This window comes from Pseudophryne corroboree, chromosome 4 (genome assembly GCF_028390025.1).
Source record: "Pseudophryne corroboree isolate aPseCor3 chromosome 4, aPseCor3.hap2, whole genome shotgun sequence".
Lineage (NCBI taxonomy): Eukaryota > Metazoa > Chordata > Amphibia > Anura > Myobatrachidae > Pseudophryne > Pseudophryne corroboree.
The window spans coordinates 807,583,407-807,606,389 of NC_086447.1; the positions used below are offsets into that span (position 1 = coordinate 807,583,407).

Consider the following 22,983-nt stretch of genomic DNA (forward strand, 5'->3'; position numbering starts at 1 on the left):
GGGGAAAGCTGGCTACTGATGGTCTGATGTGATGTGATGTCCTTACGTATGGAGTCAATTTTGGATGTGAAGTAAGTGGCAAAGTCAAGAGCAGAGAGTGAGGAAGGGAGACGAGGTGGAGGTGGGCAGAGGAGTGAGTTGAGAGTGGCAAAGAGGCGCCGGGGGTTGGAAGACTGGGAGGAGATGAGGTTCTTGAAGTATGACTGTTTAGCAAGAGAAAGGGCAGCACTGAAGGATGAGAGCATAAGTTTGAAATGGAGGAAGTCTGCCTTAGAGCGTGATTTCCTCCAGTGTCGCTCAGCAGTACGTGAGCATTTTTGCAGATATCTGGTGCATTTGGTGTGCCAGGGTTGAGGTGTTAATTTGCGAGGGTGAATAGTGGTTGGTGGAGCAACAGAGTCAAGAGCAGAAGTAAGGGATGCATTGTATATGGAAGTGGCTTGTTCAGGGCATGAGAGAGAGAGAATAGGAGAGAGAAGTGAGTCAAACAGGGAGGAAAGGAATGTGGTGTCAATAGCCTCAATGTTACGCTTAGTGATGGTAGCCTTGGGAGGTAGAGATGGGGAAGTCGAGAGAGATAGGTTAAAGGAGAGCAGGTGGTGGTCAGAGAGGGGAAATGGGGAATTTGAAAAATCAGAAATATCACAGCGGTGAGTGAAGACCAGATCCAGTGAGCTCCCATTCACATGGGAGGGTGAGGAGGTCCACCGGGAGAGACCAAGTGAAGAAGTGTGGTTAAGGAGTTTAGAGGCAGGGGATTGTGTGGGGATGTCAATAGGGATGTTGAAATCGCCTAGGATAATGGAAGGAATGTCAGAAGAGAGGAAGTGAGGAAGCCAGGAAGCAAAATTGTCGATGAATTTGGAAGCAACGCCAGGGGGGGCGGTAAATGACAGCTACTCTAAGATGGACTGGTTGGAAGAGGCGTATAGTATGGACCTCAAATGTAGAGAATGTAAGGGATGGTTCTGGTGGGACGAGTTGGTAGGAGTAACTAGAAGGTAAAAGGACCCCAACACCACCCCCATGGCGACCCCCAGGTCGGGGTGTGTGTGGGAATGCGAGGCCCCCAGCAGAGAGAGCAGCAGGAGAAGTAGTGTCAGAGGGCGTAATCCAAGTTTCAGTAATGGCTAGTATGTGGAGGGAGTTGGAAATGAAAAGGTCATGAGTGGGGACCAGTTTGTTACAAACAGATCTGGCTTTCCACAGGGCACAGGATAGGGGGTATGAGTTTGTGGGAGAGATGTGAATGAGAGTATCAGGGTTGCTGAAGCGATGAGGAGAGATTAACTTTGAGTGCAGGGATGATGAGAGTGTAGTGATGGTGCGGGTGCCAGAGCTAGGAGGGGAAACTGCAGGAGGTGGGCAGGGAGGGAGGTCAGTATGATGTGGATGGGGGTGTGGGGAGGTGACAGGGAAGGGAGAGAGGGAGCAGGGCTGAGTTGTGGGGTAGCAGGACCATGGGGCAGACGTGAGTGAAAGTGGGGTAACAGGAAAGGAGGGGAAAGTATACAGAGAGATGGAGGGGAGACAGAGGAGGGGAGGGAGCAGGAGGTGTAGGAGACTAGGGGGGAAGGATAAAGACACATGATTAGGTAGACACTGAGTAATGTGGGGAGTATAAGAAAGCCTTGACATAGTGTTTAGTAGGTAAATAGGTTGAGGGAAAGTGTAAGTAGCAGTGGAGGCTGTAAGGAATTCAGAGTTGAAGAATTGCAGAAATGCAGATGAGAAAAGCAGTGTCGGCTCAATGGGTGTAGATTTAGTATGAAATGAATCAGAAGTGTAGATAAAGTGGGTGTTGAGATGTATTTGTACCGTATGTAATGAAAAGATTGTGAGGTTTATGAAGCAATGGTGGTTCTGTAAGATTTTTTAGGTGTTTGTAGGTAAGATTGCATTGGTGCAGCTGTGCATGAAAAACAAAATTCCAATAATATAGATACAAGCATTTGTTGGTAAAATGGATGGTTTATGAAATGTCCAAGTAAGGTAGTTCTGTGCTATTTAATCAGATGCAACAATCAGGAGGTGAGTGGTCTGAAGAGTAAGTGACTCACATTTGTTATTAGTTCCTCTGGTTTCTTTGTTTTGTTAGATTGGTGTGCTTCTGTTTTCCTTCTTTTTCACTTCGTTTGAACACTATTGGAACGCTGCAGTTGTGTGTCAATTTTATCACGCTTTGATAAAAATGCACGCTTAGATCATAGATGCACAGCCAAACGGCTTTGCACAGCCTACACCATTGGACTTAAGTAGAGGACTAATACAAGTGAAACCAATAATTGAAATCTGTAACCACAGCCCACCCCCTCAAGTGCCAGGCAATAAATTAACTTAGAAAAACAACTCATCTGGGCCCCTTCAGTGTTGTGGGCCCCTGTGCATTGCACCGCCTGCACTGGTGGAAGTTCCGCCACTGTTTGGCCCCAGGACCAGGCACAGAGCCCGGTGCTGGTTGTTTAAATATGGGGGAACCCCGGTCAGTTTTTTCCCTGTATTTTTACAACCAGGACTGGCTCAAAGAGCCCGAGGCTGGTTATGCTTAGGAGGGGGGACCCCACACAATGTTTTTTTTTACATTTTTACATTAAACAGACCCTTTCCCATTCATAACCATGCACAGATCTCACTGATCCATGCATGATTATCCAAACTCGCCTGGAAAAAGCAGGTCTATTTTTTTGCTGCTTTTTTTTAACGATTAGCAAAAAAAAACCCGACCGCAATAGAGCATTCAGAAACTAACACCCAAATATGAATGGATAGTAAATTCCCGCGTTGTATGAACAAACAGCCGTGTTTGACCGATGGTCTATTCACTCATATTTCTGAACTTAGCCGTGAAAACCATTAAGAATAGCCCAAACACTGCCGAGATTTATGCTTGGTAAATGTTAGGGTCTCCTGCTCTGTGCTGCCACATCGTCATGGCAACCGGGAGACAAGTGCTAGCGGAGTAACCTGAGCGTAGCTGATACTCCGGTTCGGGTCTTTTGCTGTGCAGTGGTTACAGGCTCTGTGCACGGCAGGGGATCCGGTGCTGGTTTTTGTGCTCACAGTCTGTGAGGTCTGAGTGGGGCGTGGACAGCACCTGCTATATAAACCCTCTTCTCAGGTTAGGCAGATGCTGCTGAATCTTTGTTGGTTAGTCAGTTCCTGAAAGCTAGCTAGTACTGTGTAAACTGTGTATTTGTTTGTTGCTTACTGCAAATAGGCCTTGGGATTTGGTATTACACTCTGCCAATCCAGACCTAGCAGTAAGACTGGAGTCAGTCGTTTAACCTGCTGGGGTTCTTTTGATACTCTGTGAACCTAGCAAGTTTGCGGCTGTATTCTCAGACTTGCCTGCCAAAATCCTTTCTCACTGTGCAAGGTGTTCAGGTGTCAGTTTAGTGGCAGTAAGCTGAACCAGTGCACTGCAAGTAAGGACTAGGATTGTGGAGACTCTCCTTGTGTCTATTATTCCATCTCTGACCAAGGAGTTTACTGCCACACCCGTTGGTAACCCTTTAGGGTTTTGCTGTTGCCCTTAGCAACAGCATTTCGGGTTCTCTATGTATTAAATCACTACATCTCGCTTCTTTCCATCTGAGCATTCCTAATACTAGGGAGACACCCAGTTTCCTAGCCTTTGGGCTTCCCTGTTCACTTTGTGTTTATTTTGTTACCCTATCACCTTCTGTGTATGTAATGTCATATTCCCCAGTCTGTCTGTGAGTTCATTTGTTTTGCATCCCTCACCGTTCAGACACCAGTACATTCCTGCTGGCACTGGTGTGCATAACATATTCAGCAGCCAAATACTCCTGTTGAAATTTTGTGGGAATATGAAGCATACCCCTCAAAATACTTTGCAACAGGTGGTCGATCAGGTGCAGGTCCTGACACGACAATTTAATGATTTGTCCATTAAAATGCACACCTCGCAGGCCGCTGGCGGAGCTCCCGCAGCAGCAGTACCTTCAGGGGATAAGGAGCCGAAAGTAAATCTCCCGGATCGTTTTTCTGGAGATCGCTCGCAGTTCTTTTGTTTCAAGGAGAGCTGCAAGCTATATTTCCAGCTTAGGCCTCAGTCTTCTGGGTCGGAGATTCAGCGGGTGGGCATAATGATTTCCTTGCTACAAGGAGACCCACAGGTCTGGGCATATGGGTTGCAGCCTGACTGTCCGTCGCTTAAAAGTGTTGATGCTTTTTTTTACGGCACTGGGCATGTTGTATGATGACCCTGACAAGACGGCCTCAGCCGAGGCTCAGATTTCGATCCTTAAGCAAGGGCGAACGCCATTTGAGGTTTATTGTACGGAGTTTCGGAGGTTGGCCCATGATACCCAGTGGAATGACTCAGCCCTGAGACACCAGTACCGAAGAGGTCTTTCTAACCAGTTAAAAGACCAACTGGTACAATATCCCTTGCCTGATAGCTTGGATCAGCTCATGCAGTTATCCATTCGGGTGGATAGACGGCTGAGAGAGCGCAGGCTTGAAAGGGAGACCGAGGTTTCCTTCTTTCCCAAGGGAACCTCAGACTCTGAGGAATTTTCCGAGGAGCCTATGCAGATTGGGGCTACCCGCCTCTCCTCGTGTGAGAAGACGCGGAGGAGACAGCAGGGGTTATGTTTGTACTGTGGGAATAAAGGTCATGTGGTAGTATCATGCCCAGAAAAGCCGGAAAACTTCAGGGCCTGAGGGTGATGGGAAATATCCTGTCAGGTCAGAAGTCGGAATTTCCCAAGAAGACTTTTATCATTCCGGTGACCTTGAAGATCCTCGGTCAAACTGTCAAGACTGAGGCCTTTGTGGACAGTGGGGCCGACGGGGTTTTTATGGACCGCCAATTCGCCCTGAAAAACTTTGTTCCCTTAGTACCCTTGGCATCGGAAATTGAGATTTGTGGGTTAAACGGGGAACCATTATCCCAGGGTAAAATTACCTCTTGCACTAGCCAGATTTCTTTGTTTATTGGAGCCACACACTCTGAAAAATTGTCCTTTTATGTGACTGTCTGTACTTTTGCCCCATTGGTGTTGGGGTTACCCTGGTTAAGGGCCCACAATCCTCAATTTGACTTGGTCTCTGGGGAGATTCTTAGTTGGGGAACTGATTGTTTCAGGAGTTGCTTGAGCCTTCCAGTCAGGCTTTCGCAGCTAAGTTTGCCAGGATTGCCAGGATGTTATGCAGATTTTGCGGACGTGTTCTCCAAAAGAGTTGCAGAGGTACTACCTCCCCATCGCCCCTATGACTGTGCCATTGATTTGTTGCCGAATGCTAAGCTTCCCAAGAGCAGGTTGTACTCCCTGTCACGTCCTGAGACTCAGGCTATGGCAGAGTACATTCAGGAGAACTTGGCTAAGGGATTTATCAGACCTTATATATATAAGGTTGAATTTGGAACCGCACTAGTGTTAATAATCTAAGTAAGATATATGAATAGCATAAGAAAACCAATATAAATGTAGTTGAAAAAATGTGATTAGGAACTGCTACTGATTGGCGGTGCTCCCAGGAAAATTGTAGATTGGACTACAGTTGGGAAGGAGAGACAAGACAAAAAACCCTTGTTTGGGAGCACTCATTTGAATAAATTAAATTAGATTAGATGAGGTAAGTATGGAAAAAAATATAAATACGATAAAACTTAACCTTTAATTGTTTCTCAAATAAAAGGAAAAAAAGGGGAGGAGGAATAGTATGAAGAATATAGGACTCGTGTCTGGTAATTTAGCGAAAAAAACTTGTTTAACCCTTTTAGCAAATGAGGTACAAGTGGCTAGGAGAAGGTGAAAATATTGGAAGTGATAAATTGGAAGGATATAGGTATATTCAAGTGAAATGAGTATATCCAGGACCGTCACTATATATGCCTCAATACAAAGGTATCCAAATGGAGAGTGATATGGTAGCAAGTTTGAATGAGCAATGTTGAATGTTGTATTAGAGATAGAGGAAAAGGGGGCCCACTGCACCTGGTATTCTCAGGGGGTTTCCCATCCTGATACTGACCAGGCCATACCTGCTTAGCTTCCGAGATCGGACAGGATCGGGCGCATTCAGGGTAGTATGGCCGTGGGCCTGGGGTGAGAAAGAAGTGAAAGAAAATAAGAGCAAGATTTCAATGTCCGTGCTGAATACAAATCCACCATGGGTGGTCCGGGAGTGTTTTTCCAGAAACAGACATAGGGGTATAGTCAGTTTTGGAGAATTAAAATGGGGCCCACTGCACCTGGTATTCTCAGGGGGTTTCCCTTCCTAATACTAGCCAGGCCACACCTGCTTAGCTTCCGAGATTGGACAGGATCGGGCGTATTCAGGGTAGTATGGCCGTGGGCCAGTGTGAGGAAAAAATTGAGTGGAAAGGGAGAATGCACTGTTTTAGTGTACTTCACACTCAACCACAACCACTGATGGTTTCGGGATAGTATTTCCAGACAATGTAAAAATAATTGGTGTCTGGGTTTAGGGAGGATGTGTATAGTTGGAGAAATTTAGGAAAGTGATATATGATGTGAGTGTGTGTGAATCATGTCACTAAATGAAAAAAAATTTTTTGGGGGGATGTATGAAAAGGTAGAGTGAGGCTTGAAAAAAATTATATATACTCTAATTAACTGATGTAAAGGACAAAACACACAGAGTAGGTTAGTCCCTATGCGAAAGAAAATAAATGGTCATATATTATGACGGAGCTCAGGGCTGGCTCCTAAGTGACAATACTTACCTTTAATTCCTAAGTAGGAAGAAATGAATACCTCTATCTCATATCAAATATCAAATAGTCAGAGATGAAGTATGAAAAATGCTACCATGCATATTGAAAAAACAAATTGTATCTTTAGATCACATTTTGGTATCTGTATATAGTAATAGTAGAACCTTGGAGGCAAGGGCGGGTATGAGGACTAAGTGCCACAGATTATTACTGTAATTCAGCAAGCTGTTGTGAAACAGAAAATATAGTATTTAGATTGCTATTGCGATATCTGTGACAAGGGTAAATAAAGTGGTGTATAATGGTCTGATGACCGTTACCACTGTCATGGGGTAAATTGACACCTCTTTACAAATTGATGATAAGTATAGGCATAATTGATGACCCTAATGGTCTGATGAAATCACCCAGTATAGGTCGTTTGTAAGGAGGAAGCACACTATTGAGCGCAAGGAACAGTGCTAAGCACTGTATAATCAGTTTAGAGCAGGGAAAAAGTTTCCGTGCTGCACTGATTTGGAGTGATGCGCCTAAGACCCTGGTGGTCTAGTGTTATGTACCCTGGCCGCACGATCTGCGGCGGATTTTATATGTTTTACTTACCTTTTCAAAGTCCTGCTGGTCCCGCTGTTAGTGACGAGCGCGGCCGCCCGCTTCCGGGTTGGGCGTCGCCGCGATGACGTCACTGTTGACGCTTCTCTCAACGTACGTTTCACCTTTTGGCTTGGTCACGAGAGCCCCTCTCTGCTGCTCTCATGTGGCCAGCTCTTAAAGGTTAGAGTAACCAATGGAATGAGTTAGTTGTGACTGATTGTAAGTCAGACCAATCTGAACGCTGGTTGGATGTCCCATAGAATCCATTTTGGAAAAGGGAAAGGAGGGAAGGAAAAGAATGAAAATGATGGGGAATGTGGCAAAGAGCGTGAAGTTAGCTAAGACCAGGTGTGTGAAGGATTGTGAATGGGACAAATGGGAAAAGAAATGGTAATGAAATGGTGATGGAAGATGAAAAAATATAATAATAAAATAAAATAAAAGTGAATGATGATAAAGGTAAATATGAATGTATGTGAATAGTATTGAAATAAAATAAAAATAAAAATAAAAATAAATATAAATATAAATATAAAAAAATAAAAATAAAAATAAAAATATAAAAATAAAGTAAATATTAATAATAATCATAATAATAAAAATAATAATAAAAATAATAATAATAAAAATATAAAAATGAATAAGTATAAAAATGATGAAAATAAAATAAAAACAAAAACAAAAATGAATATAAAAATAAATACGAATATGAAATAAAATAAATATAAAAATGGTAAAAAATATATGTAAGAAATAATATAGTGATCCATGGTGATATAAAGTGAGAAAAATGTTGTTGGTGTGAAAAATTGTGAGGATTAAATGAATTTGAATGTGAGAAGAAAAAGAATGAATTTAAGAGAATAGATAAAAAAGAAATGATGATAGAAGTGAAATAAAGGAGAGATGGTGTATAGGGAAAAGCAGAAGTGATGATGGAAGTGTGGATAAAGGGGTGAGAATGCTACGGGGTGGTGTAACTGATGGATGGAGTGAAAAAGGATATTGGGGTGTGAGTGTGTGGATGAGAGGATCTGTGGGTTGTGTGTAGTGTAATCTGTAGATGTGTTGAGTTAGGTGAAGGTGATAGGTCGCTGAAGCAAAGTGATCATGGAGGGTAAAGGGTGAGTGAAAGAGGAGTGCTTGGAGTTGAGAGAAGAAAAAGGAAAGGATGAAGGGGAGGAAAAAAAGAAGGGGGGATAGAAGGAGAAAGTGGGAAAAATAGGGGGAAGGGGGAGAGAGAAAGAGAAAGGAAAAAGAAAAAGAAAATGAAAAGGTCTGAGGTGATGTGGAAGGGGATTCAGGAGGGGGAGAATAGGAGGGAGGGGAAGGAGACAAAAGGGGGGGGTGAGTGTGAATGTTGGATGGGCTAAGAAGGAAGGGGGAGGGAGGAGAGAAGGGGAAGGAAGAGGGAGGGGAGGGGTGAAAAGAAAGTGGAGAGATGGGAAATGTGATGGAGTGAAAGTGTCATGGCGGGGCAATGGGGGAACAAAAGAAAAAGAATGGACTTTGGGAATTATGTGGGCAGAAAGATGCTATAATTGATGTATTCATTTAGACCTTTGGGCATTAATGTGTCCAGCTTGAAAATCCATTCGGATTCCTTCTTCTGGAGTGCCGTGTGGTAATCACCACCTCTTAAGCCCATTCTGACATGTTCCAGACCTGAAAAATGAAGATCCTCCGTTCGACTGTCATGAAAACGTAGGAAGTGTCTGGCAACTGTGGTGAGCTTCTTGAACTGGGCCAAATCAGATTTGGCATTTCTCACCGTGCCAATATGTTCAAGTGCCCTGACTTTGAACATACGAGAGGTCATACCTACATATCTCAGGTTGCAGGTACAAGAAATGCAGTAAATCACATTTTCTGTCCTGCAGTTGAAGAAATCATGTATTGTGACCTGTTGGTTGAATCTGTCAGAGGTAGTCGTAAGGTTGAAGATTTGTGGGCACAATTTGCATTTACCACATGGGTAACTGCCTTTAAGTGATCTTGGCTTTGAGGGCTGTGTAAAGTGGCTTCTTACCAATTTGTCTTTTAAGTTTGGTGCCCTTTTCCAGCTCATGTTGATATTCTGACCTATAAGGTCCGATATGTCCTCATCCATTTTCAGAATGTGCCAATGTGTTTGTAAGATGTTTCTAGCATCTTTCCAGTTTTTGCAAAAGTCACCAATGAAGCGTAAGGTGTTTTTATCTTCCTTGATCTTTGTGGTTGGAAAGACCAATGAATCCCGTTCTACCTTCTGTACTTCCGATTTGGCCCTTTTTATCAGTCTATTACTGTAACCACGTTCTTTTAATCTTGCAGCCAGATCGATACTTTTGGTTTGAAAGGTGGGATCTTCGGTACAATTCCTTTTTAAACGGAGGAATTCTCCTTTGGGAATATTTTTGATGGTTGATGGGAAGTGACTACTGGTTGAATGGAGCAAGCTGTTGGTTGAAGTCTCTTTCCTAAAAATTTCAGTAGCAACTGTGTTGGTATCATCTCGATATATCCTGAGATCAAGGAATGGAATAGAGAGTTGACTACTGTTGTATGTGAATTTCATGTTGATCTGGTTAGTATTTAGAGACAGAATGTATTGGTCCAGTTCATCTTGGGTACCGTCCCAGATCATAAAAATATCATCGATGTAGCGTATCCAGATCAGAATATGATTAGTGTATTTCTCTTGATCATCACTGAACACCATTTCCCGTTCCCACCAGCCCAAAAAGAGGTTCGCATATGTGGGGGCACATGCCGCCCCCATAGCGGTGCCCCTGGTCTGTATGTAGAAATGATTATTGAAAAGGAAATAGTTGTGGTTGAGCACAAAATGGAGTAGTTCCAGAAGGAAGACCTGAAAGTCACCAGTGTCACCCATGGACAAAAAATATTTGACTGCATTGATACCAAGATCGTGTTCAATAGATGTATATAGGGACTCAACATCTAGTCCAACCATTATGTGGGAGTCTTCCAAATGTATGCCCTGAATTTTTTTCAGGACATCAGTTGTATCCTTGACATATGAAGGTAGAGTAAGGACATGCTGTCGCAGGTGAACATCAAGGAAACAGCTGGCTTTTTCAAGGAGGCCCCCATTACCTGATATAATAGGTCGTCCTGGTGGATTGTCCACATTTTTGTGGACTTTTGGTAGCAGGTATAATGTCGGTGTTCTTGGGTGTGGGGTGTTCAGATAATCCCATTCTGTTTTGGTGATAGTACCTTGTTGAAGATGTTTGTTGATAATCCGAGAATAGAGGTTTAGAAAATTCTGTGTGGGATCAAATAAAGTTGTTTTGTAGCAGGAGGTATCCTTTAGTTGTCTGTTGGCCTCTTTAAGGTATAATATAGTCGGCCAAATGACAATATTTCCTCCTTTGTCAGACATTTTAATTTGGACGTCGTCCCATTTTTGCATCTCTTTGATGGCTGTTTTTTGTTGTCTGGATAGATTGTCGATTGATCTGAAGGATTTCTGGCGCCGATACAAGTTGTCAAAATCACGTGATACTAAATCCAAAAACACCTTTATCTCAGGGCTTTGATTATCCTGAGGATAAAAAGTTGACTTATTTTTACAGATTGGGCGGCTGGGAGTGGAGGGTTGTTCGTCCGATAATTCCTCTAGGATAGCTAATGCATCTTGTTCTTGCTGTGACCAATTGGCTGGGTCAGTATCTGAGAGGGAAGGAGACTTTTCTTTTTTGGAAAAGTGTTTTTTAAGAAGAAGTTTGCGACCAAAATGTCGAAGGCTTACTTCCCATTTGAAGCGGTCAAAGTGATTGGTCGGTGAGAAGGAGAGACCTTTTTCAAGGACATTGGTTTGGTCCTGAGTAAGGACATGTGTGGACAGGTTGATTATCCTTAGTTTGGTGAGACCCTCTTTGGTTATTTCTGTTTCCTGGAGGGGTATCGTCTTTGCTGTGGGGACCGCCATCTTGGTCTTGATGTTCTTCCTTCCCCCCCGCCTGATTTTTGTTTTGCAGGGTATCCACGGGTCTTGCCCCTGCTTACCTCTAAAAAAGATGTGGATGTGGAAGCGGAGTGATGACTGGGATCCCTCCTATGATTGAAGGGATCTCTTAAGTCAAAATTAGAATCAGGATGGTCTTCTGTATCTGTTGATTCGACTTCCGAAGATGATGGTGTATACTCCCGCCTGGTCGTATCTCTTCTATTGGTTTGTTGGGTCCATTTAAAAATGTGTCCCGAAGTGAAGTCGCGTTTGTCCCTTGCAAACTTGGATTTTTTCCTTTCAATAATAATGTCTTCATATGACTCAAGATCTTTTTTTATTTTGCTAAAGGAATCCTGAAAGGAAGAATTACCTTCCCATTGTTCCAATTTTTGACCCAAGGTGTCAATTTCTTTAGTACATTCTTCCATAATTAGATGGTTGTGTTTTATTAAAATGCCCATTAAGTCCTGAGAGCATTTTAGGAGACATTGTTCCCAATCTAGGCGTAGATTATCCGTGGAAAGTGCGAATGAGGGAAAAAGTTTGGGCCGTAGGCCTCTTGGAGATATTTTTTGTTTACAATAGTGGTCCAAACTAATTAAGTCCCAATCAACTCTGATGCGTCTTTGGAGAGTTCTCTTCAAACGGGATAAGTCTTCTTCCCAATTGGTGTCCGTAATGGGGTCGGGGATTTTGATTGGAAAGATAGTGTCTAAGTCTTCAATGGTTCTTTTGTTTTTCAATTCAGTTTTCAAACTAAAGGTACTCATGTTCGTACTGGTCATAAGAGCTGAGAGAGGGGAGTATCCTTGTTTTATTGAAATAAACGTTTAAAGGAGAAAGAAAAGGAAAAAGTTTATCATAGAAGTTGAAATCTTGCTCTTATTTTCTTTCACTTCTTTCTCACCCCAGGCCCACGGCCATACTACCCTGAATGCGCCCGATCCTGTCCGATCTCGGAAGCTAAGCAGGTATGGCCTGGTCAGTATCAGGATGGGAAACCCCCTGAGAATACCAGGTGCAGTGGGCCCCCTTTTCCTCTATCTCTAATACAACATTCAACATTGCTCATTCAAACTTGCTACCATATCACTCTCCATTTGGATACCTTTGTATTGAGGCATATATAGTGACGGTCCTGGATATACTCATTTCACTTGAATATACCTATATCCTTCCAATTTATCACTTCCAATATTTTCACCTTCTCCTAGCCACTTGTACCTCATTTGCTAAAAGGGTTAAACAAGTTTTTTTCGCTAAATTACCAGACACGAGTCCTATATTCTTCATACTATTCCTCCTCCCCTTTTTTTCCTTTTATTTGAGAAACAATTAAAGGTTAAGTTTTATCGTATTTATATTTTTTTCCATACTTAATTTATCAGACCTTCACAGTCTCCAGTTGGGTCGGGGTTCTTCTTCGTGGGTAAAAAGGACGGTTCGTTGCGACCGTGCATCGACTTCAGGGAATTGAACCGTATCACGATTAAAAACTCATACCCACTGCCTCTCATTTCGGTCTTGTTTGACCAGCTTCGTACTGCCACCATTTTTTCTAAGATTGACCTACGCGGTGCGTACAATCTAATCCGAATAAGAGAGGGGGATGAATGGAAGACTGCCTTTAATACCCACTCAGGGCATTATGAATATTTGGTGATGCCTTTTGGGCTCTGTAATGCCCCGGCAGTCTTCCAGGACTTCATGAACGATGTGCTCAGGGAATATTTGGATAGATTCTTAGTTGTATACTTAGATGACATCCTAATCTTCTCCCATTCCCTGGAGGAACATCGGAAGCATGTACGCTTAGTCCTCCAGAAACTCAGAGACCACCGGCTTGGGGCGAAGCTGGAGAAGTGCGAATTTGAAGTTCCATAAATTGCATTTCTAGGATATATTATCTCCCCAGAAGGTTTCCAAATGGAGGGTTCCAAGGTACAGGCAGTCCTGGATTGGGTGCAGCCCACTAGTTTGAAGGCGCTTCAGCGTTATCTGGGCTTTGCGAATTTTTATAGACGATTTATCGCTGGATTTTCATCTATAGTGGCGCCCTTGGTGGCACTCACTAAGAAAGGGGCGGATGTTGCTCACTGGTCTTGTGAGGCCAAAGCAGCTTTTGCCCGTCTCAAAAGGGCATTTGTCTCGGCCAAGGTGCTGCGACACCCAGATCCAGAGCGTCCTTTTGTGGTGGAGGTGGATGCCTCTGAGATGGGTATTGGGGCAGTGCTCTCTCAGATGGGGGTGTCTGATAATCGCCTTCATCCCTGTGCTTACTTTTCCCGTAAATTTTCGCCTGCCGAGATGAATTATGACGTGGGTAACCGGGAATTGTTGGCTATTAAGGATGCACTCGAGGAGTGGAGACACTGGCTTGAGGGGGCTAAGTTTGTGGTCTCAATTCTCACCGACCATAAGAATTTGGCATATTTAGAGTCAACGAAGCGCCTCAATGCCAGGCAGGCACGATGGGCTTTGTTTTTTGCTCGCTTTAATTTTTTGATAACATATCGCCCTGGGTCAAAAAACATCAAGGCTGATGCGCTCTCGCGGAGTTTTGCTCCAATCCAGGAGACCACCGAGGAGCCATTGCCCATTGTGTCCCCATCATGTATTAAAGTGGGCATTACCCAGGACCTCTTGTCATTAGTCCTTAGAGCACAGGAGCAGGCTCCTCCAGACCTTCCAGTAGGTCTTTTGTTTGTGCCTCCTAGGTTAAGACAGCGAGTGTTCCTGGAATTCCATGCCAAGAAGTCGGCAGGTCACCCGGGTATTGCCAGAACTCGGGAGTTGCTATCTAGGGTGGTGTGGTGGCCCTCGGTGGCTAGGGATGTGGATCAGTGGGTTCGGGCATGTGACATCTGTGCCCGAAATAAGACTCCTAGAGGGGTTCCTGTTGGCCCATTACATCCACTCTCTATTCCATCTAAGCCATGGACCCACATTTCAATGGATTTTGTGGTGGACTTTCCCAAATCCTTGGGGATGACAGCCATCTGGGTTGTCGTTGACAGGTTTTCGAAGATGGCGCACTTCGTTCCATTGGTTGGGCTGCCATCGGCCAGACGCCTGTCTGAATTATTTATGCTGCATGTTTTGCACCTCCACGGGTTGCCACTTGATGTGGTCTCTGACCGCGGATCCGTTTGTGGCCAAATTCTGGAGGGCATTTTGTACCGATCTCCAGATTTCTGTCAGCTTGTCGTCAGGCTACCATCCGCAGTCTAATGGGCAGACTGAAAGGGTGAACCAGTCCTTGGAGCAGTTCCTCAGGTGTTATGTCTCCAAGTGTCAGACTGACTGGGTGGCTCATCTGTCCATGGCGGAGTTTGCCTATAACAACGCGGCTCACTCTGCTACAGGGATCTCTCCCTTCCTTTGTGTGTATGGGCATCATCCTAAGGCCAATTCTTTTGACCCCCTGGACTCCACGCCTGGTGGTTCCTCTGTGGTTTCGGTCCTTAGAGGTATTTGGAAGAAAGTGAAGAAAGCCCTTGTGTCTGTGTCATTAGTGACCAAAAGGCTTTTTGATAAGTGGAAAAGACCTTGCAGCTTCAAATTAGGAGACTTCGTCTGGTTGTCTACCAAGAATTTGAAGTTGAGACAGCCATCTCATAAGTTAGGCCCCCGGTTCATCGGTCCTTATAAGATCACTAGGGTTATCAATCCGGTGGCATTTCAGTTAGATCTACCCCGTTCTTTGGGTATCAATAAAACATTTCATTGTTCCCTTTTAAAACGGGCGATTAGTAATCCTTCTTCCAGTGGAAGACCTTCCCCTCTTCTGATACGTGGCCAGAGGGAGTTTGTTGTTGAAAGGATTCTTGACTCCAAGATGGTTCGGGGTCGGCTGTCATTTTTGGTGCACTGGAAGGGGTATGGCCCGGAGGAGCGGTCGTGGGTGCGCAGTTGTGATCTTCATGCCCCCAGACTGTTACGCTCTTTCTTCTCGCAGTTCCCCGATAAACCCGGTGGTAGGGGTTCTTTGACCCCTCGTCAGAGGGGGGGTACTGTTAGGGTCTCCTGCTCTGTGCTGCCACGTCGTCATGGCAACCGGGAGACAAGTGCTAGCGGAGTAACCTGAGCGTAGCTGATACTCCGGTTCGGGTCTTTTGCTGTGCAGTGTTTACAGGCTCTGTGCACGTCAGGGGATCCGGTGCTGGTTTTTGTGCTCACAGTCTGTGAGGTCTGAGTGGGGCGTGGACAGCACCTGCTATATAAACCCTCTTCTCAGGTTAGGCAGATGCTGCTGAATCTTTGTTGGTTGGTCAGTTCCTGAAAGCTAGCTAGTACTGTGTAAACTGTGTATTTGTTTGTTGCTTACTGCAAATAGGCCTTGGGATTTGGTATTACACTCTGCCAATCCAGACCTAGCAGTAAGACTGGAGTCAGTCGTTTAACCTGCTGGGGTTCTTTTGATACTCTGTGAACCTAGCAAGTTTGCGGCTGTATTCTCAGACTTGCCTGCCAAAATCCTTTCTCACTGTGCAAGGTGTTCAGGTGTCAGTTTAGTGGCAGTAAGCTGAACCAGTGCACTGCAAGTGAGGACTAGGATTGTGGAGACTCTCCTTGTGTCTATTATTCCATCTCTGACCAAGGAGTTTACTGCCACACCCGTTGGTAACCCTTTAGGGTTTTGCTGTTGCCCTTAGCAACAGCATTTCGGGTTCTCTACGTATTAAATCACTACATCTCGCTTCTTTCCATCTGAGCATTCCTAATACTAGGGAGACACACAGTTTCTTAGCCTTTGGGCTTCTCTGTTCACTTTGTGTTTATTTTGTTACCCTATCACCTTCTGTGTATGTAATGTCATATTCCCCAGTCTGTCTGTGAGTTCATTTGTTTTGCATCCCTCACCGTTCAGACACCAGTACATTCCTGCTGGCACTGGTGTGCATAACAGTAAAATCCCGTGTTGGGACTTAGAAAAAAAAACACAAGTCGGACAAACACGAAATTGTAGTAAATATACCCCTTAATCGCAAATCCACTGCTTCAGAGGTCATGTTTAGTTGCATTTGAGGAGAGTTTCTCTAATAGACCCTAGGCTACCACAAATGTTGATGTGTGACCAATGTTTCAATGTTGAAGAGCTTACAATCTCCATTGCAATTACTCAGACCACAGAACCTAAAAATGTGCATCTAAGTATTCATACACTCAGGGCCATAACTAAGTGTGGTTGCACCATCCACATTCACCCTGATTGGCCATAGCCAGCTGCAGTGCTGACCGCTGTAACAGTAGCACTGCGCCCAGCTCCTCTGCCCGAAGCACAGCTGCTAATGTACGTTATAGCTGGCAGCATTGCTTGGTCTCCCCGTGTGCTCCGCCCGCTCCTCCCCTCTTGTTGTCACGCTCGGCTTGAGTTGAGGTTCTCACGACAGACAATTGACTGAGAGAGCAGCTTTCGACAAAGGAAGGAAACAAGGTGGCTGAATATAGGCCCTCATTCCGAGTTGATCGCTCGCTAGCTGCTTTTAGCAGCAGTGCAAACGCTAAGCCGCTTCCCTCTGGGAGTGTATCTTAGCTTAGCAGAAGTGCGAATGAAAGGTTAGCAGAACAGTGCTGACATTTTTTCAAGCAGTTTCAGAGTAGCTGCCGACCTACTCCTACCTTGCGATCACTTCAGTCTGTTTAGTTAATGTTTCGACGTCACAAACACGCCCTGCGTCCGGCCAGCCACTCCCCCGTTTCCCCAGGCACGCCTGCGTTTTTACCTGACACGCCTGCGTTTTTTAGCACACTCCCGGAAAACGGTCAGTTACCACCAAGAAACACCCACTTCCTGTCAATCACTCACCGATCAGCAGAGCGACTGAAAAGCGTGTGTAAAACTGCATAGTTTTTTGTGAAAGTACTTTGCGCGTGCGCACTGCGGCCCATACACATGCACAGAAATGCAGATTTTTAGCCTGATCACTACGCTGTGAACAACAGCAGCTAGCGATCAACTCGGAATGACCCCCATAGTTCTTACTCATGGATTGAAGAGTTGTCCAGAAGATGAAGAGGGGTAAGCAATGAGGACAATGACTGAGAATGATACACTGAAGAAAGATGAATTCAGTTTTAATGAGACTTCAATAATACACCACAAATAGGAGATAAGTCTGAGTGAGTTCTGAAGAACAAAATGTTCGTGACTTGTAGATAGTGCTGAAGAACACTGAATGTAGAAGTGACTTGTGATTTGTAAACGATGCTGAAGAATGCTGAATGAGGAGATCACTTGTGATTTGTAAACTATGCTGAAGAACACCAAACGAGGAGATGACTTGTGATTTGTTAACAATGCTGAAATACACTGGATGAAGAGATGACTTGTGATTTGTAAACAATGCGGGAGAACACTTAATGACGAGATGACTTGAAGCACAATGTTGAAGAGAGTATCACTGAGAGCACTGACAGCAAATGGACACCCTCTAGCAGATAGAGGACCCAGCAGTTAAACCACAAGGACAGTTGGACTGGAAGCAAGGGACTGCAATAACAGAACTGACCACCAGGTAGCCTCCACAGAACCAGGATACCAGGGGTTAACCTGGGAGCACAGAGATTGAGCACCTTACAGCAGCAAGTAAATTGAAGCACTGGCACCATAGCTAAGCATCAACCCGTTTTTATAAGGGAAAACAGCACCATATTGGCTGGACGTGAACTGGGATACCTATTGGCTTGGCTTGGTCTCAAACATGGTGACTCCCTGCACAGAGGACACATATGGATCTAGTACACAGCCACTACCTCTGGCCCCAGCCTCCCAGATGCCGCACTCCAGCAACAGGCCACTTGGAAACAAACACCTCCGGCTGCCATGCTCCACTCCCCAGGACCCGGACCCCGGCCTCCAGATGCCTAGCAGCTGAACTGGAGGATCTCACTGCCGCAGCTCCTATCTGCTGCAGCCACACCAGCCAGCTAACAGGAAGGCCACAGGGACCAGAACCGGAGGTAAGACTCAGAATGCTGACACTTGTGCAGCAGCATCCCTGTACAGGCCCAGGCCAGAGCCGCACCTCCTCCTGGGAGGTAGCCATGCAGGGGATGCTGGGAGCCAACCAGGGGATGCAGAGAGCCATGCAGGGGATGCCATGAGCCGGCAGGAGGAGTGGCGACTGCTCCAGCATCATCAAAAGCTCTGATTATATAGTGTACCACAGCTACAGTAATCACCATCACAGGGACATCCCCCGCCACCTCCATGGCTACCTGCACTCCAGCCATCATTACATACAGTAGGTACTACTGTGTGTGCCTCTCTCTCTCCTCTCTCCCCCTCCCACTCCTCTCTTTCTGTCTGCTTCCCACCACTCTCTCTGTCTCTCTAACTGTCACTTTTCTTTCTCTCTTCCAACCCTATCTCTCTCTCTCTCTCTCTCTCTCTCTTTCCTCTACCTGGCTTAATGTGTAAAAAGGTGACTCACCCTGAAGTACTGTGTAAATGGGGACTCTACCTGCCGTAATGTGTAAAAGGGAGCTCTGCCTGCTATAATGTGTAAAAGGGGACTCTACCTGCCGTAATGTGTAAAAGGAACTCAACCTGCCATAATGAGTAAAAAGGGACTCTACCTGCAGTAATGTGTAAAAGGGAGCTCTGCCTGCTATAATGTGTAAAAGGGGACTCTACCTGCCGTAATGTGTAAAAGGGACTCTACCTGCCATAATGAGTAAAAAGGGACTCTACCTGCCGTAATGTGTAAAAGGGGACTCTACCTTCCGTAACGTGTAAAATGGGGCTCAACCTGGCATAATGTGTAAAAGGAGCTCTACTTGGTGTACTGTGTGTAAGTGGCACTGCTGTGCAGCGTAATTTTAAAAATGGAAACTATTGTGCAGCGTAATATGATTTGGTATTATTTTGTGGCCATGCCCCTTCCCCATGAAGCCACGGCCTTACATTTTTGTCACGTGCCTATGGCGCATACTGTTCCTATATTAAATATGGGGGGGGGGGGGCGATGCTGTTTTTAGCACACAGCGCTAAAATGTCTAGGTACGGCACTGCATACACTCCACCACATGGCGGAGCACAAAGTAATGATTGAGATTAGCATTTGCATATTTCTCCAACTGCTATTGAAAGTGACTGTGATCATGGCTGCATTACCAACCATCTCTGAAGCAGGACCTGTGTAAGTAAATGGTACCCATTTCTTCCTCTAATGGCAAGGCTTTTACTGTGCAATCCCAGTTCAATTCAGGAAGAGGAAAAGAAAGGAGGGGAAGTAAGTGGAGGCTGGGATGTGCATACACATAATTTTATCCTCTGTAAATGGCCATATGTAATACATAATATTTTTAACTTATCCCCCATAAATCTAATGGGGAAACTTGTAGGAGTATATTGAGTAAAGGTTGATTTTGTATTTTTGATGTATTTGTAGTTGATTTTCATTACATTTTGCAAATCAGAGAGTTACTAAAGGCAAAACTGACTGTAAAATAGACTATAAATCTGAATCCCGACCAAAACCAAATATTGACCAAACATCGATACTTTTACATAGACAACTACAGGATCCCCGGAATTACTAAAATTTGGTTTGAAAATCGAACAAAAATGTTACTCAAAAAAGACACAAAAATACCCCAAATAACAGACTAATAACAGACATTCTATTGGTTGGAACTTAATTGTGATAACTATAAAAGTGGAACCCCTTCTCCGAACAATCTCCCTCTCCTCCACCTCCCTCTCCTTTCTTGCCCTACTCGTACCAGCCTCTATAACAAATATAAAATAAAAACACAAACTACACTAGCAAACTTAAAACTAAAAAAAAAACATACTCAGCAGACACACACACACACATACACACACACACACACACACACACAGAAACACTGACAAAGACAAAAAATAATAAATGAGACTACACAATACAGAGATAGACAAGACAAAACTCACAGCACTCACTTTTTTTCACTCTTAATTGAATTCCCCTCTCTCCTGGCAAACAGTGTTTTCACTCCACAAAACTGCCTTTTAATTTGCTTGTGTGTGTGCAGATGCTTACAGTAAATGTTGTATGCTTGGGCCAAAATGAATACATAAGGAAGTGGTTGTTGATATTTCATTCTATTTGATTTGGTTTGGTAATTGATTTTATAGGTGATTTCATGTTCAAATTTAAAGTAAACATCCTAAATTGAAAAAAATTAAGTCAATTTCAAAATCGAATTTCATGCGTGTTGATTTTGACTAGTGATAAAATGTTAGTAAGTTAGCCATTTGGACAGTGAAATAGAAAGTCGATTTCGGTCAATTTAAACTGACTTTGAAATCAACTACAAAATCAACATTTAGTAAATATCTCAGTTATTCCACCTTTGCCCTTAGCCTCGGGTATCAAACTCCTATACTTCCAATTGTAAAGTAATGTGGCATATGCTAGAGTTGTTTGACTAAATATTATTATTATTATTATTATTATTATTATTATATAAGAAATCTACAGAAGTGGGAAGTGTCAATTATTTTTTCAGTGGCAATATATGGGAAAATCCATAAAAAAAATCTAATCTGTGAATGAACCATAAAGACGAGCATTCTTTTTAACTGTAATTAACAAAATGTATATAATTACTGTATTTAATTTTATTTTAAATTTTAATGGTTTCATGATAGTTCTTCTATAAGCTAAGTGTAAATTGAGAGAATAAAATGAATTAAATCACAGTGAAACATTTTCTATATAGCCAAGAAAACCAAATCATGATGATTTGACAGATGATTAAAATCCTTTGTTCTTTAACCAGCATTGATTGTTTTGCTAAATGAACACAACTCTGCATAGCTGTTGCAAGACCATTATTGACAGGTTAAATGCAGATTGGCTCATCGCCGCTTCATCCTCTATTTCCACCTCAGTATGATTTTGATGATCCAGCAGTTCTAATGATTAAAGTTGTGGACTTAGATTATTGTATTGCAAATAAAAAAAACAGTATCTTTATGCCTATGATATATAAATCCATTGATACTGCTATCTTTAATTGTATTAAACTAAATTAATGAAACTAATAGTGTGAAGCACAACACATTTTGGATATTAAGCTATATAATCGATTGATATTTAACTCATTTTGCTATTGGCTTAAGGGAGTTTGTTGTAAAAATAGTATGCTATAAAATTTAATCGGGACCTTTCGATGTGCTTGGATGAGCGCTGTTTTATTATGGTGCATGTTGCTTACAGCTCTCATTTCTACATATTCAGTTTACCGCATTGCATCTCCGGAAAACTGAGCATACATGAATTGCTACTTATCAAAGCTATACATCGCATCAAACCAATGCAATGTATACTACTGATTGGTAACAAATCAGTTTTCGTGATGTACCTGAATAGACCCCTAAATCCTCCTTCATCCATATATTGTATCTATATTGCTCTCCTACCTTTTCCTTCTGTTTGCTAAATGATATCTTCCTTCCTCCAAACATCTATGACTTCATGTGCCAAACCATATTTCACCTCTCTAAAATTCTTACCAATGAGGGGAAATTGATTACAGGTGTAGTGTGTGAATTGCCATTGACGTGGAATTTAAATGCCAGCAATGGCACCCTGTATCGCACCCTTCTCCAAGGCAATTTGCACCCCGATTCTTACAAAAGTGCTCGCTACTCTATGGGGTATAAAGTGCTGTCAACTGAATTCATTGCTATATCTCGTTCACAAACATCTATTGCCCATCATGCGAAATCCATTATACATTACTACAGTACAAACACCTGTATTCCCAGATTCCATCATGTCTACTTGAGGAACTCCCCAAAGACTTGTCACCTCTGCGAAAACTTCTTGGTGGCGGCCCCACTCTCCTGGATGGAGATCGTGTCTGCGGTGGAAGTCTGCTTCCCAGTTGTCTACTCCCGGAATGAAAATTGCCAACAGAGCCTTTACAAGTCTTTCTGCCCAGAGGAGGATCTTCGTCCCCTCTGCCATTGCTGCTCTGCTTTTCTTTCCGCCCTGCCTGTTTACGTACGCGACTGCCGTTACATTTTCCGACTGGATCTACACGGAATGATCTGAAGAAGATGTACCGCTTGTTGAAGGCCGTTGTAAATGGCTCTCAATTCCAGCACATTTATGTGAGGGCAGGCTTCCTGACTTGACCATTTTCATTGGAAGCTTTCCCCCTGAGTGACAGCTCCCCATCCTCGGAGACTTGTATCCGTGGTTACCAGGACCCAGTCCTGAATCCCGAACCTGCGTCCCTCTAGTAGGTGAGAACTGTGTAGCCACCACAGGAGCGAAATCCTGGCTTTTGATGACAGGATTATCTTCCGGTGCATGTGTAGGTGGGATCACGACCACTTGTCCCACAGGTCCCACTGGAATACCCTGGCATGGAACCTGCCAAACTGTATGGCCTCGTAGGCTGACACCATCTTCCCCAACAACCGAATGCACTGATGGATCGACACACTTGATGGTTTCAATATCTGTTTTACCATTTTCTGGATTTCCAGAGCCTTTTCCACCGGAAAAAATATTCTCTGAACCTCTGTGTCCAGAATCATCCTGAGAAAAGACAATCTTGCCGTCGGTTCCAACTGTGACTTTGGATAATTTACGATCCAACCGTGTTGTTGGAGTATTGACAGGGAGAGTGTGATGTTTTGTAACAACTGCTCACTGGATCTCGCCTTTATCAGGAGATCGTCTAGATAAGGAATTATATTGACTCCTTCTTGACGCAG

General features: G+C 43.8%; 3 pseudogenes; 1 reads left to right on the forward strand and 2 right to left on the reverse strand.

Moving 5' to 3' along the window:
• Window positions 1-5,954: 5,954 nt before the first annotated feature.
• LOC134913129 (5S ribosomal RNA) lies at window positions 5,955-6,072 on the reverse strand (annotated as a pseudogene).
• A 139-nt stretch (window positions 6,073-6,211) lies between these two features.
• Window positions 6,212-6,329, reverse strand: LOC134912054 (5S ribosomal RNA; annotated as a pseudogene).
• A 5,844-nt stretch (window positions 6,330-12,173) lies between these two features.
• LOC134913130 (5S ribosomal RNA) lies at window positions 12,174-12,291 on the forward strand (annotated as a pseudogene).
• The last annotated feature ends 10,692 nt before the right edge of the window (window positions 12,292-22,983 follow it).